This window comes from Trichechus manatus, unplaced genomic scaffold, assembly GCF_000243295.1.
Source record: "Trichechus manatus latirostris isolate Lorelei unplaced genomic scaffold, TriManLat1.0 scaffold00128, whole genome shotgun sequence".
Lineage (NCBI taxonomy): Eukaryota > Metazoa > Chordata > Mammalia > Sirenia > Trichechidae > Trichechus > Trichechus manatus.
Window position 1 is genome coordinate 6,712,174 of NW_004444064.1, and position 16,318 is coordinate 6,728,491.

General features: G+C 41.4%; 1 protein-coding gene across 1 annotated transcript in view; it reads right to left on the reverse strand.

Annotated features, from left to right (window-relative positions):
• The window catches only part of PDE9A (phosphodiesterase 9A), a 152,526-nt gene that overhangs the window by 84,158 nt on the left and 52,050 nt on the right, over positions 1–16,318 (reverse strand). The gene's annotated exons all lie outside the window — the stretch shown is intronic.

Consider the following 16,318-nt stretch of genomic DNA (forward strand, 5'->3'; position numbering starts at 1 on the left):
AAAAAACCCAACAGGAGAATTAATAAGCAAATTGTGGACTACTTTTGAATATTTCCAGTTGCCATCGAGTCAATTCTGATTCATGGCAACCCCATGTGATTCAAAGTATGACTAAGCAATAAAAATATAAACTACATGGATAAATCACAAAAACATTATGCTGAGGGAAAGAAGCCAAATATGAAAGAGTACATACTGTAAGATTCCATTTACATGAAATTCAAGAACAGGCAAAAGGAATCTTTGGAATTAGAGGTCAGAACAGTGGTTTCTTATGGTGTGTGGGGACTGACCAGAAAAAGGCACAAGGAAGTTTTTCTGGGGTGATGAAAATGTTTTATATCTTGATTGGGGTGATGGTTATATGCATGTATACTTTTATCCCACCACTTGTCTGTCAGTTTGTGTGTTGCTATGATGCTGGAAGTTATGTCAGTGGTATTTCAAATTCCAGCTTCCAGACTAAAACAAACTAGGAAGAAAGGCCTGACTATCTACTTCCAAAAATTAGCCAATGAAAACCCTATGGATCACAACAGAATATTGTCCAATATACCGTTAGAAGATGAGTCCCTTAGGTTGGAAGGCACTCAAAATATACAATGGCTGCAACAATGGTCTTGAGCACACCAACAATCATGAAGATGGTGCAGGATTGCACAACGTTTCTTTCTGGCAAACATGGACGGGGTCACAACAACAACAATACTTTTATCAAAACTCATCAAATTGTCCAGTTAAGATCTGGGTATTTCACTGCACAGGCAGATAGGATGTGGATGTGTGGGGGTCATGTCTCGTTCTCACAAATGCTTAGAGGCAAAGAGAGAACTGTCCGAATGTTTGCGTCTTTGAGGTACTCAACAATGTTTCGATGTCACCATCTTCACTATACTAAATTCTGTAGCCATGATACATATATTTGAAGGCCTTCGTATTACTGTTTAAGGAGCCCTGATGATGCAGTAGGTAAGTGGTTTAAACCTACCAGCTGCTCTGTGGGAGAAAGATGTGGCAGATTACAGCTTTGGAAACCCTATGGGGCAGTTTTACAGGGTCACTAGGAGTTGGAATCAACTCGAGGGCAACAGGCTTTATTTTGTTTTTTTGGTACTATTGTTTGCGTCCCTCATCACTCACGGTGGTGTGTCAAGTGCCACTGTCTGCCAGCTAGTGCACCCCAGGGTGTGTGTGAACACACAATCCCATACAGCCAAGGAGACGGACCCTGGCTGAAAGCAGAATGATGTTTACCTGTGTTTTATTGACTATGCAAAGGGATCCCACTGTGTGAATCATAACAAATTATGGATAACATTGCAAAGAATGGGAATTCCAGAACACCTAATTGTGCTCATGAGGAACCTGTGCATAGATCAAGAGGCAGTCGTTCAAACAGAACAAGGGAATGCTGCATGGTTTAAAGTCAGGAAAGGTTGAGTCAGCGTTTTCTCCTTTCACCATACCTATTCAATCTGTATGCTGAGCAAATAATCCAAGAAGCTGGACTATATGAAGAAGAATATGGCATCAGGATTGGAGGAAGACTCATTAACAACCTGCATTATGCAGATGACATAACCTTGCTTGCTGAAAGTGAAGAGGACTTGAAGCACTTACTGATGAAGATCAAAGACCACAGCCTTCAGTATGGATTACACCTCAACATAAAGAAAACAAAAATCCTCACAACTGGACCAACAAGCAACATCATGATAAACGGAGAAAAGACTGAAGTTGTCAAGGATTTCATTTTACTTGGATCCACAATCAATACCCATGACAGCAGCAGTTAAAAGATCAGAAGACACATTGCACTGGGCAAATCTGCTGCAAAAGACCTCTTTAAAGTGTTGAAAAGCAAAGATGTCACCTTGAAGACTAGGGTGCGCCTGAGCCAAGCCATGATGTTTTCAGTCACCTCATATGCATGCGAAACCTGGAGGATGAATAAGGAAGACCAAAGAAGAATTGATGCCTTTGAATTATGGTGTTAGTGAAAATACTGAATATCCTGCCAGAAGAACGAACATATCGGTCTTGGAAGAAGTACAACCAGAATGCTCCTTAGAAGTAAGGATGGAGAGACTACATCTCACATACTTTGAACATGTTATCAGCAGGGATCAGTCCCTGGAGAAGGACATCATGCTTGGTAAAGTAGAGGGTCAGCGAAAAAGATGAAGACCCTCAATGAGATGGATTGACACAGTGACTGCAACAATGGGCTCAAGCATAACAATGATCTTGACGATGGTGCAGGACCGGGTGGTGTTTTGTTCTGCTGTATGTAGGGTCGCTATGAGTCCGAAGCGACTCGATGGCACCTAAGAACTACAAAGGAGACAGAGAAAGCCCTGCAGATGCATCACAGGAGAAATGGTTATTTCTCATGTTTATATGCTGCACCCTTTTTGATTTCAAAATAATGCACGTAAGGATGACTCAGGCTATGATTATAAAGCTCTTTGGAATGCAACAGCACTAAAAATAGAAAATACCATTAAGAAGCATTATTACTGCTCATAAGCAACATACTTGGGCTCAAATTCCAAGCATTAACTTGGCTTCCAAATGAAAATAGAGCCAGCCCTCCGTGTGTGTCGTTTTAGATCTTCTGAAGCACTCCTGTCCTCTTAAAATTCAGCAGTTCCAGGGAGATTTCACCTTAGCCACTCAGAAGTGCCCTCGAGGTTATTCAAAATGATAGCTTCCATTTATGGAGCGAGCACTTACAGAGTGCAGGCACTGTGCTAAGCATTTTACATAAATTACTTCATTTATCCTCCTACCAGCCATGCAAGGTATGTATTAGGATTCTTATTCTGCAAGGAGAAATTGAAGCTCAGGGAGGTTAAGTAGTTTTCCCAAGGCCATTTTATCCAGCTGGCCAGTGGATGGAGCTGGTCAGACCAGCCCTTCACCCAGACACTCCCCTTCCCTTAGTCTAAAGCTCTTAATTTGGGTACACGAAAGCAGAACCATTTGGGAGGTGGTCCTAGGAGGCCCTGGGAAGCAGTGGGGAATTGAGGCAAGGAAGAGAAGCAAGCCCACAACTACTGAGCTGATGAGGAGTGTACCCCTGTGGACAACTGCAGCTCATTCGCTCTGAGCTGAGTAGAAGCAACCGCATAGAAGCACATCAGAGAACTGCCCCATTGTGGGCAAGCAAGCTCCCTCCATCTGAGGGAGGGCTGCTCTCGGGGGCCTTAACTCCCCAGAACATCTGGCCTGCCCCAGACAGAAGAAGTCCTCAGGCAGGGGATTCAGAGGCTGGAGGTAGGAGTCATTAGCAGGCATAAGAACTTTCCATCCAAGGGCAGGGACCCTGGGTGGGCCGAGGGGACCACAGCATCTGCTGCCTGTTGATGTTCAGCCTTCATCTCAGGCCCTTCCCTTCCCTTCCAAGTGGCTGAGCTTTTAATGCATTTGATCATTCTTATGGATTGGTGTCCCCCTGAAATGATAGGTTGAAGTTCTAACCTCTGTCCCTGTGAACTTGACCGCGTTGGACAATAGGGTCTTTGAGGAGGTTATTAAGTTACCCGAGGTCATATTGGAGTAGTGTGTGACCTAATCCAATATGACTGGTGTCCTTATAAAAGAAATAAAAGAAGGGGAGACAGACGGAGGATGCCCTGTCATGGTCAGCTATGAGCCAAGGAACACCTGGGGCCACCAGAAGCTGGGAGAGAGAGAGAGAGAGGCATGGAACAGATCCTCCCTCGGAGCCTCAGAAGGAATCAACATGGCTAACACCCTGTTTTTGGACTCCTAGCCTCCTCCAGAATGGTGAGACCGTAAATCTCTATTGTTTAAAACCCCCAACTTGGTGGTATTTTGTTACAGCAGCCCTAGGAAGTTCAGAGCCCTAGGAAGCTGGTGGCATTCCCCAACTGGGGTCCCGTTGTTGTCCCCGAAGCCCTTTCAGAAGCAGCGTTTTGTGGCATTGAGATTTCAGCAAGCTGCAACTCAGGTGCCAACGGGGACCTTCGCTTCTTCAATGGAGCAGTAGGTTCCAATGGGGTTTTTCGGAAAGACTCCAAGTAGATGCTCCGGAGCCTGCCCATTGACGCCAGCAGCTCACGCAGCAAGATACAGATGGGCCTTTTGGCCTGGCTGCCTTGGAGCTTGAGGCAGGAGGACCCCCTCTAAACCAGGAAGAGTCTCTGCAAAGGGCAGCCAGGGCGTCTCCCAGGGGAAAGGGGCTGGTGTGCCTGTGGGCAGGGCTGCTGGCCTTCTGTCAGGATTCAGAGCATCATCCGACGCATAGCCAGCCAAGCCGCCATGCCCTGCTGGCCACTTGCCACCTTTGACCAGCAGAAGCACAGGCACGTGCTCTGTGGATGCTCTGGAGGTGTCTCTATGGCCCACCATTCATTGTCCTTCCTTGGAAACAGCAGTGACAGTGAAGCTGCTGGAAATAGGAAGGCTTTGAGTCACCCACTATATCTGCCCGGGTAGACAGCCTGTGCCAGCCACGTGCAGCCAGGGCCCCGTGGTGTGCGTGCCATGGCGTATGGCCCTCTGTGGGGCTCCCTACAGACCTGGGCCAGGACAGAGGCTGGCAGAGGCGTGGCTGGGCAGTGATGGGGTGCTACTATGACTCTGTCCTTGGTCCTAGGGAAGGGCAGGGAAATGGAGGAGAACAATCAGAATCCACATCCCTACAGCAGGGTCCTATTTTTAGTTCTGAAGCCTAAGATACTCTCCATTAGCTTAAGAATGACTCAGTGGCTTAATCGCTGCCGAGAAAATAGTGAGGGTCCTGGGCTTCTGGAGTAAACACTCCCGCAGGTCCTACGGGCTTATGAAGTTGGAGTTCTCTTTACTTCTAGTTCTGCTACGGCAAGAAACGCAGGTGCCCTTTGGCCAAAAAAAGGAATGAAATCCTTGAGGCCGTACTGTGCATACCCAGACTCAAGTCTCATACCTGTCATGCCTTCTGAGAGACTTCTGCCCCTCATGCCTCAGAACAGGACAACAACGAAGAAACAAAAACCTGTTGCCATTGAGTTGATTCTGACTCATGACGACCCCGTGTGTTACAGAGTAGAACTGTGCTCCATAGGGTTCTCTTGGCCGTAATCTTTACAGCAGCAGAACACCAGGCCTTTCTTCCACGGAGCCGCTGGGTGGGTTCGAACCACCAACTTTAGGCTAGTAGTGGAGAGCAAACATTTGTGCCACCCACAGACCTTCAGACCAGGTTGGACAGACCAGTTCATTCTCCCAGGGACTTGTCCTTTCTTACAAAGCTCTGGCTGCAGTGGCTACCTAGTCAATCGTTCACTGGCAATGTTGTTGTTATTGTTAGGTGCTGTCAAGTCAATTTCAACTTATGGTGCTCCCATGTGACAGAGTAGAACTGCCCCATAGGGTTTCCTAGGCTGTCTTTTCTCCTGCAGAGCTGCTGGGTGGGTTCGAATGACTGACCTTTTGGTTAGCAGCTGAGTGCTTAACCATCGTGCCACCAGAGCTCCTTTAATTAGTACTAGAGCACTATTATGGCAATGATTTCTCTCCAGTCAGCTCCTAGCAGGCAAAGGGCACATAACAGGTACACCATTACAGTCTGTAGACAGAAATAATGCGTTTTCTCATTTGGAAAACTCCATCGTTTGCGAAGTGCTGCTTACATGAATACAAATGACTGATCATTCAGAGGTTTTCAAAAGAATTTGTACTATCCCCATAAAATGGTGCATAAAAGCCCGTGCTGTAGTTTCTGTAGTTGCTATTAACTCATTTCATTCATAAAGGCAAGAGCCGTCTATCAGCATGATTATCTCCCGTGATTAGCTCAAGAGAATCTTTTTTCGAAAAAGGTATTTGGTAAACACGAAGCTTCCATATTTATGGGAGTCCTTAAGTTTGCTTTATCCTGGAGAAATGGAGCTTTTCGATTGCCCTTCTCTCGGGGGCTGTTTACTGTCCCCATGAGCAGTCTCAGTGGCTCACTGACGGTGCCTTCACAGGACAGCAGCGTGGGGTGCCCACGCCAGGGTCCCCTACCCTCCTTTTCTATGAAAAGTCACGTTTTTCACAGGGCGCCTTCCTTTACTCATTGCTGAATATCTTTGCAGCAAAACAGCAAAGCTTTCAAGCAGCCAATGCTATTTACAACTGGCACAAAGATGTAGTGAAACCCATGTGAAATTGCGCACTACAGATTAGTAAATTAACACAATTAAGCCAATGCGTACCTTGCTTACTGGTTAATCTACCCCTGTACTGTTTATACTGTTTTCACCAGGACATTTAGAAGCATTTATGGAGCCAGGTCCACCTGCACGGTCAGCAAGGGAAGAGGGGGGGGCCCCAGGAAAGGCTGGATTTAGGGGCTGCATGGAGTTGGGCCCAGAAGCCGTGAGTTTAGCCTGGAAACAGAGGGCTCTGGCTTCCTCCTTTGGGGTTCTGTTTATTGCCATTATAAACGTGGCCTGTTGACTCAAGGGCGGCTGGGGCTATGCACAGGCCCTAACTCATGACTGCATTATCAAGACTAATTGCTGAACTTGGAGAAAGGCTCAGAGGCTCTGGGAAGCAAGGCCAAATGGATGAGAGATTGAAGGTTATTCCACAGTGTCTTAGTTTTCTAGGACTCCCATAGCAAAATACCACCAAGTGGGTGGCTTTAGAAGACAGAAGTTAATTTTCTTACAATTCTGGAGTCTCAAAGTCTGAATTGCGGGTCTCAGCAGGGCTGTGCTCTATCGACTCTAGGAAAGATCCTTCCTTGTCTCTTTCAGCTCTGGTAGCCCCGGGCATTTCTTGGCGTTCCTCGGCTTGTAGATGGATCCCCAAGTGCTGTCTTCACCTCAGTATGATTCTGTTTCACGTCTCTTCTTCTCTTTTATAAGACACCACTCACAAGGGATTTAGGACCCGCCCTCCTCCGGCATGACCTCATTAACTTCACTGATAACAAAAGAAAAATCCTATTTCTAAACAAGGTCATATACACAGGTACAGGTGTTAGAATTTCAACATCTCTTTGTGGGGGCCACAATTCAATCCACAACACACAGAGACAGCCACAGACTTAAAGATCCCTAAGAACAGGTCCCAAAAGGAAAAGACGATATTAAAATGCATTTCTCACTGAGCCACGGAGGTCTACCTGACACAGCCTTTGTCCCCAAGAGAAACACCTGAAGTAAAGGCACATTTGAAGGGAAGGAGTCCCCGTGCACCAGGGCCAGGTGGTGTCAGTGTGGCGAATGATGTGCACAGAGGAAGGGAAGGCCTGTTCAATGGGGGGTATTGACTGCAGGGAAAACACAGAGTCTTTGGAAACAGCTCCTTCCTACTGCAGAGAAGACTGGGCACTCCTGGACTGATTCAGAGCAACAGAGCAGACCTGAGGCCAGGTACAAGCCTTTTGCTTGGCTATTTATCACCTCTAAAGAACCCAGACCAGCAGTAATTTATCCTGCTCTCCTGTCCTTCCAGTCTGCGTATGTGAGGCCCAACAAATGCAGTAAGCACCTATTACGTGCAGGGCCTTGTGCTGGGGTAAGGTAGGGAAGAGCCTGGGCCCTGTGGAAATTCTCAAGTTCACATTCCCATGGGTGCTATCTTTGCCTCATGCTTCAAGACAGCTCCCCTACCCCCACTCCTCTTTTTAAAAATTGTGCTAAGACTTGAGGCTCAGCGGTTTCTTAATTTTTTTTCTCATTCTGCCACATTTAGAAGAACTGCTTCTTATTGCTCCTTCACTAAACAGACTCTGCTGATAATATAATCCTTTGTACTCTGCAGCCCATTTTATTTTTCAAACCTCTTTGAAGCTCCTAGGATCCCAGCTTTGGGAGGGGCTGCAGAGGGCAAGTGGCTCAGCGGCCCACTGGTGTCTCCCACAGCATGTGGCCACTCACCCTTTTCCTGAACTCCTCCAGGGAGTAGGCACTCACTCCTTTCAAGCAGCCAATGTGATTTACAAGTGGCTCTAACTTTTAAGTTCTTTTACTTACTGAGCCCATGTCAGTCTCCCATTGGACCTAGTTGGGTCCCAAAGTTACACAAAAGTCAATCTTTATTCTCCCCCTAGTGATAATCTTGCAATTATTTGAACACAGCTGTCATACCTAACCCTATCCCTAACTCTAACCCTAAGTCTTCCTTTTCCTAAAATAATCTCTGTCCCTCTAGCCCCCATGATTAGCCTATTTGTTTCTTTGCTCCTCATAGCTTTATTTTTCTGATCACTCTGATCTGGGTGGTGGCAGGTCACTAGTGTCCTTCTTCAGATGGAGTCCTGTCTCAATGGTGGGGTCTTCCAAGGTTCAGTTCTTGGCCCCTTCCTTCTCTCTGGCTCCCTTCCTCCTTGGTGATCTCATCAGGCCCCATGGCTTTAAACACCATCTCCATGCTGACGACCCCCCATTTCTCATCACCAGTGGAGAGGGAGCTCTAGGCTCCCCTAGACATTGTCCACTAAACATCTCCATCTGGATATCTAAAAAGCAGACCAAGCTTAATGCGTCCAAAACTGAGATTCTTTTATTCTCCCCAAACTCGCTGTACCCCCAGCTCCACAATCTCAGGTAGTGGCATTCCATCCTTCTGTTGCTCAGGCCAGAGCCTTGAAGGTATTGTTGACTCCTTATGTTCCACTTCCACTCGACCAGAAAATAATCTTGGCTCTTCTTTTAGAACATACCCAGAATCTGACCATTCCTCACTGACTCCACTGTCCCCACCCTTGCCTGGATTTCCAACATCTCCCATGTGAATGACTGCAGCTGCCTCCTCATGGATCTCCCTGCTTCTACCTTTGCCCTCCCCGACCCTGATAGTCTATTCTCAACACAGCAGTCAGAGTAAGCATCTTAAAATATAGGTATGATTATGCCATTTCTCTGCTTGAACCTTCCAATAGTTCCCCATGTAACTCAATATAAAAGCTAAAGTCCTTCCAATGACATTCAAGGACCTACATGATCTACCCCCGAGCATCCTCCAACTTCATCTACAAATTTTTGAGCTCCAAACAGGCAGAGTGGAGAATGTTGGGTTTCACCACCAGGAGTGTGGTGGAGACCCCAGAGGAATCATGTCTTACCAGTAAGACTGAGCTACCCCTGGAGTAACCGTCCTCTAGACTCATCCTAGAAAAGCTTGAAAACAGGCCTCAGAAGCATAGAGTGATTTGGAAGTGACTTAACTGCTTGTCAGAACAGAGCCCAACATTCTTTAAAGGGAGAAAACCAAATCCAGATGCTCAACTATATGACATTCACGATTAGCTTCAATCAAAATTTACCAGACATGTAAAAATAAGAAAGACACACATTCAAGAGAAAAATCAGTCGACAGAAACAGACTCAGATATGACAGAGGATGAAACTAGCAGACAATGATGTTAAAACAGTATTATAACTACATATAAGTATTTAAAGGAAAATATGAACATCGTGAGGAGAAAGATGGAAGAGATGAAAAAGGAGCAAAATTAAATTTCTAGGAGTGAAAAATACAATATCTGAAATGAAAATTTCACTAAATAAGATTAACAGAACATTAGATACTGTAGAAGAAAAGATCATTGGAATTGAAGATACAACAACAGAATCTAATAAAAGTAAAGCAATGAGAGAAAAAAGACTGGAAAAAAAAAATGAACAGCATCTGTGTGACCTATGAGACACTATAAAGCTGTCTACTATACATATAATTAGGGTACCAGAAGAAGAGGAGAGAAAGAGAGCAGGGCAGAAAAAGTTTGAAGAAATAATGGCTGAAAATTTTCTAAATTTGATGCAAAATATAAGCACAGAGATCTGAGAACCACAACGAATCTCAAGCAGATTAAACACAAATAAAAAACCACACCAAGGCCCATCATAATCAAATTCCTGAAAACCAGTGATAAGAGAAAATCTTTGACAGATAGAGGAAAAAAATACATTATGTGCAGAGAAACAAAGATAAGACTTACTGCAGATTTCTCGCCAGAAACTATACCAAAGACAACAAAGAAACATATTTAAAAACATGCTGAAAAACTGTCAGAATTAAATTCTATGTTCAGAAAAAAATACCCTTCCAATCTGAATGTTAAGTAAAAACTTTTTCAGACCAAAACATAAAGTATCTGTTGACCAGCAATACAAGAAATGTTAAAGGAAGTTCATCAGGCAGAAGGAAAATGACAAAAGGTGTATGTATGAACATAGATCTACACAAAGAAATAAAGAGTTCTAGAGGTAAATATAAAAAATTTTCTCATTTTTTAATTAAAAATATATAACTAACCTTTTAAAACAAACAAACAAGCAAATAACAGTGCGTTATAGGGTGTAAAACGTATGTAGAAGTAAAATGTCTGACATAAAGCACAAAGTACAGGAGGGAAAAATGAAAGTATACTGTTGTAAGAGACTTAAAATGCAGTAAAGCAGTGTAATGAAATTTGAAGGTAGACTGTGGTAAGTTAAAGACACGAATTATAAAGCCAAGAGAAACTACAAAGAAATAAAAGATACATGCTAATAAACCAAGAGTGGAGGAAAAATGGAATTAAAAAAAATGATCAGTATTGAAAAGAAGTAGTAAAACAGAGGAAAAAAGCAATAAAGAACAGCTGGGACAAATGAAAAAATGAATAAAAAGATAGTAGAGTTAAACACTTAATTGTGCCCATGCAGAACCTGTACACAGAAAAAGAGACAGTCATTTGAACAGAACAAGGGGATACTGTGTGGTTTAAAATCAGAAAAGGTGTGTGTCAGGGTAGTATCCTTTGACCATACTTATTCAATCTATAGACTGAGCAAATAATCTGAGAAGCTGACTATAAGAAGAAGAATGGGGCATCAGGCTTGGAGGATGACTCCTTAGCAACCTGTGATATGCAGATGACACAACCTTACTTGCTGAAAGTGAAGAGGACTTGAAGTGCTTACTGAAGAAGATCAAAGACTACAATCTTCAGTATGGATTATACCTCAACATAAAGAAAACAAAAATCTTTACAATTGGACCAATAATCAACTTCACGATAAACAGAAAATACTGAAGTTGTCAAGGATTTTATGTTACTTGGACCCACAATCAATACTCACGAAGTAGCAGTCAAGAAATCAAACGATGTATTGCATTTGGCAAATCTGCTGCAAAAGGACTCTTTAAAGTGTTAAAAAGCAAAGATGTCACCTTGAGGATTAGGGTGTACCTGACCCAAACCATGGTATTTTCAATTGCCTTATATGTGTGTGAAAGCTGAACAATGAATAAGGAAGACCAAAGAAGAATGGATGCCTTTAAATTATCGTATTGGTGAAAAATATTGGATCTACCATGGACTGCCAGAAGAACAAACAAATCTGTCTTGGAAGAAGTACAGTCAGAATGCTCCTTAGAAGGGAGGATGGTGAGACTTCATCTTACGTATTTTGGACATGTTATCAGGAGGAACCGGTCCCTGGAGAAAGACATCATGCTTGGTAAAGTAGAGGGTCGGGAAAAAGAGGAAGACCTTCAATGAGATGGATTGACACAGTGGCTGCAACAATGGACTCAAACATAGCAACGATTGTGAGGATGGCACAGGACCAGGCAACATTTCATTCTGTTGTACATGGGGTCGCTAACAACAGAGTTAAACCCAATAATATCTTAATTACATTTAATATAAATAGTTAAAAATCTCCAGTTAAAAGGCTGAAATTGCCAGACTTTATAAAAGGCAAGACCCAAACTATATGCTAGCTACACAAAATTCACTTTAAATATAAAGTCACAGATATATTAGAAGTGAAAGATGGAAAAGGATATAACATACAAGCACTAAACATAAGAAAGCTGGAGTGGCTATATTAACGTCAGATAAAGAAGTCTTTAAAACAAGGAATAGAACCAAGAATAAATGGCAAATTTTCATAAGGACAAAAGAGTTGATCCATCAGGAAGACTCAGCAATCCTAAAGAAGTATGTATACAATCAAAGAACTTGGAAATACATGAAGCAAAAACTGTCAGAACTCAGAAAATAAACAAATCCACAATTATTGTTGGAGATTTCAATACTCATCTCTCAATAATTGATAGAACAAGTAGACAAAAAATAATAATAATAAGTGAAGATAGAAAGAACTTGAACACAAACTTGACCTAGTTGACATTTATATAATACTCCACTCTATAACAACAGAATACATATTCTTCTCAAGTGCACATGGAACAGTCACCAAGATACATCATGTGTTTCAATAAATTAAAAAAAAAATTGAATTCTTACAGAGTCTTTTTTTTTTTTTAAATCACAATGGAATTAACTTTGAAGTCAACAGAAATAGATCTGGAAAATACCCAATTATTTGGAAATTAAATAATAACTACATTTCTAAGTAACATGTGTGTCAAAGAAGAAACTGCAAGGCAAATTAGAAAATATTTTGAACTAAGGGGCCCTGGCAGTGCCGTGGTTAAGAGCTATGGATTTTCAATGAAATAAAAGTAAAAACATAGCATATTAAAATTTATGAGCTATAGCTAAAGTATGCTTAGAGGGAAATCTTTAGCATTAAACTATTATGGTACATAAAAAAGAAAGGTCTAAAATCAATGATCAGCTTCCATCTTTAGACGCTAGAAAAAGAAGAGCAAATTAAACCTGGAGTGAGTAGAAGAAAGGAAATAACAAAGATAAGACGAGAAATCAGTGAAATAGGAATTCAGATAAATAATAGAGAAAACCAATGAAGCCCAAAGCTGACCCTTTGTAAACAAACAGACAAACAAAAAACAACTGAGAAGTCCCTAGCTAGGCTGATTAATTTAAAAAAGGAGAAGATACAAATTGCTAATATTTAGAAGGGGGGCATCATTATGATCCTACAGACAAATAAAGAATTATAACAAAATGTTATGAATTACATCATGCCAAAACAATTTTAGATGGCACTTAGATGAAGTGGAGACGACTTTCTAAAACTGACCCCAAAAGAAACAGAAACACTAAATATCCCCAGTGATTAAAGAAAAGGAATTAATAATTAAAAAGCTTCCCACAAAGAAACTCCTAAGCCAGATGGATTCACTGGTGAATTCTATCAAACGTTTAAGGAAGAAATACTACCTACCCTATGTAAACTCTTTCAGAAGATAAAGGAGGAGAGAACACTTCCCAACTCATTTTATGAGGCCAGCATTACTATAATACCAAAACCAGATGAACATATTGTAAGTAAACTATAGACCAATATCCCTCATTAATACAGATGCAAAGGTCCTTAACAAAATACTTGCAAATTGAATTCAAAATAAAAGGATAACATATGACCAAATGGAGTTTATACTAGAAGTGCAAAGTTGGTTTAACACCTTAAAATCAATTAGAACAGAGAGAAAAAAAACATGATCATTACAATACTGCAGAAACAGCATTTGACAAAATTCAACATCAGTTCATGATGAAAGCTCTTGGCAAACTAGGAATGAGGGGGAGAAAGCCCTCAACCTGATAAAGGGCACTGACAAATATACCCACAGTTAATGTCATAATTCATGGTAAAGACTTCATGCATTTTCGCCAAGATTGTGAACAAAGCAAGGATCTCTATTCTTACACCTTCTGTCCTACTAGATGTCTTAACCAGCACAATAAGGCAAGGAAAAATGAACAAAAGACACCCAGATTTAAAAAGAAGAAGCAGTTCTCTATTTGCCGATGACATGATCATCTATGTAGAAAACCACAGGGGATCTACCAAAAAAGTACTACAGCTAATAAATGAGTTCAGCAAGGTAAATACACAAAAACCTCTTGTATTTCTAGAAACTAAAAACAAGCTATTGGAAACTGAAATTTAAATCCGTTTACAATAGGATTAAAATATGAAATAAACCCATTTCCGACTCACAGGGACCCTATATGACGGAGTAGAACTGCCCTATAGGGTTTCCAAGGCTGTAATCTTTACGGAAGCAGACTGGTGTGTTGGAACCACCGATCTTCCGGTTAGCTAACGAGCACTTAACCACTGTGCCACCATGGCTCTTTAAAATATGAAATACTTAGTGATAAATTTATCAACATATACTCAAGAACTTCACACTGACAACTACAAAACAGTATTAAGAGACATTAAAGGAAACCTAAATAAATTGAGAGATATATCATGTTCAAGAATCAAAAGACTCAGTGTTATAAAGATACCAAGATATAAATTCGTCCCAAATCATTCTATATATTTAATATAATTTCAGTCAAAATTATAGAAATTGACAGACTGATTCTAAAATGTATTTAGAAATAAAAGTGATCTGGAATATGCAAAACATTCCGTAAAAAGAAGAAAGAAATTGAAGGGCTTACATTATCTGATTTTAAAACTTACAAAATCGACAGTAATGAAGACAGTGTGGTGTTGGCTTAAGGACAGACATGTTTATTAATGGAGCAGGATAGGGAGTCCATAAAAGATTCACACATACATGGTCAATTGATTTTCCACAAAGGTGTCATGGTAATTCGATGGAGGACAGGATTGTCTTTTCAACAAATAGTGCAGGACCAAGTGGATAGCTGCATAGAAAAGAATAAACCTTAATTCTTCTCTCTCTCTTTTGAAGACAGGCTAGATTTAGTGACTTGCTTCCAAAGAATAGAGTAAGGAGAGGGATACATAGGAGCTTTACAGTGGAGAAATCAGTGCTGCCATGTGGATATCATGTGCTCATGGATTCTTTCCAAAAGCCCACACCCCAGGCTGATCATGAGGAAAATATCAAGACAAACCCAGACGGGGGGAGAATCTACAGACTTTTCAGGACTGCCAAGGTCATGGCAAACAAGGAAAGACGGAGAAACTGTCACAGACCAGAGGAGACAGGGGGACGTCACAACGAAATGCATGTGGGGTTGTGGATTGGATCCTGGAACAGGAAAAGGACATAAGGAGAAAAACTGGTGAAATACAAAGAAAATCTGGGATTTACTTAATAGTAATCTAAAAAAAATTGTACTATTAAATCAGGGACTTCATAAGCTTTTTACGCTAAAAAGCTATTTCCATACTGGAAAAAGTTAGAACCCATATTTTATTCTAACATCCACCATCAAAACATTGAATCAATAGTTTTCATTAAGAGCTACTCAAGCATAAAAAAAAATTTAAAGCACAGTGTTCATGTGGAGCCCTGATGGCGCATTCGTTAAGAGCTACGGCTGTGAACCAAAAGGTCAGCAGTTCGAATCTACTAGCCATTGCTTGGAAACTCTACGGGGCAGTTCTACTCTGTCCTATAGGGTCACTATGAGTCAGAATCCACTCAATGGCAACCGGTTTTAGTGCTCATGTGTAAATATTCCTACTTTAAAGATGAGAAACTGAGGCACTAATTCATAAGTGCCTTATGCACACACCACCTAGCATAGTATCGATGCTTCAGAATTTTATTCAGTAACCAACAATCTTACAAAACTTAAAATTAATTTTTTAAAAAGGAAACTAAACCTCAATTTTTACTTCATGCCATACACAAAAATTAACTCAAAATGGACCACAGCACTAAATGTAAAAGCTAAAAGTATAAAACGTCCAGGAGAAAACTTCACAACTGTGGGATAAACTAAAATTTTTTAGGTAGGACACAAAAAAGAACAAACCATAAAAGAACAAAATGGATAAGCTGAGCTGAGAAGAATTTTAAAACATTGAAATACATCAATAAGAAAGTGAAAAAGGCAAGTTGCAGACTCGGAGAAAAAAAATAATTATATTTCCAAATATGTCAGGAACGCACACAGTTCAATAACAAGAAGGAAAGAAACCTAACAACAATAACAAAAATCACAAAAGATCTGAACCAATATTTCATAAAAGAAGACACAGGAATGGTCAGTAAATAAAAGACGCTCGCTGTCATTAAACGTTAAAAAAACCCAAAAAACCAAACCCATCGCCGTCGACTTGATTCCGACTCATAGTGACCCTGAAAGACAGAGCAGAACCGCCCCATAGAGTTTCCAAGGAGCGCCTGGTGGATTTGAACTGCCAGCCTTTTGGGTAGCAGCCGTAGCACTTAACCACTACACCACCAGGGTTTCCTCGTTAAACATTAGGGAGACGTAAATTAAAACCATAATGCAATACCACTGCGTACCCATTAGGATGATTAAAAAAAGAAAAAGCCTGACAATACCAAGCGTTGATAAGAAGGTGAAGCAACGGGAACATTCAGACAGTGTGGGTGGGAATGCAAAATGGTACAGCCACTTCGGGAAAAAAAAATCTGGCCATTTCTGATGAAGTAAAACATATACATAACCACATGATCCAGCAATCCTAGGTACTTATTCAAGAGAAAT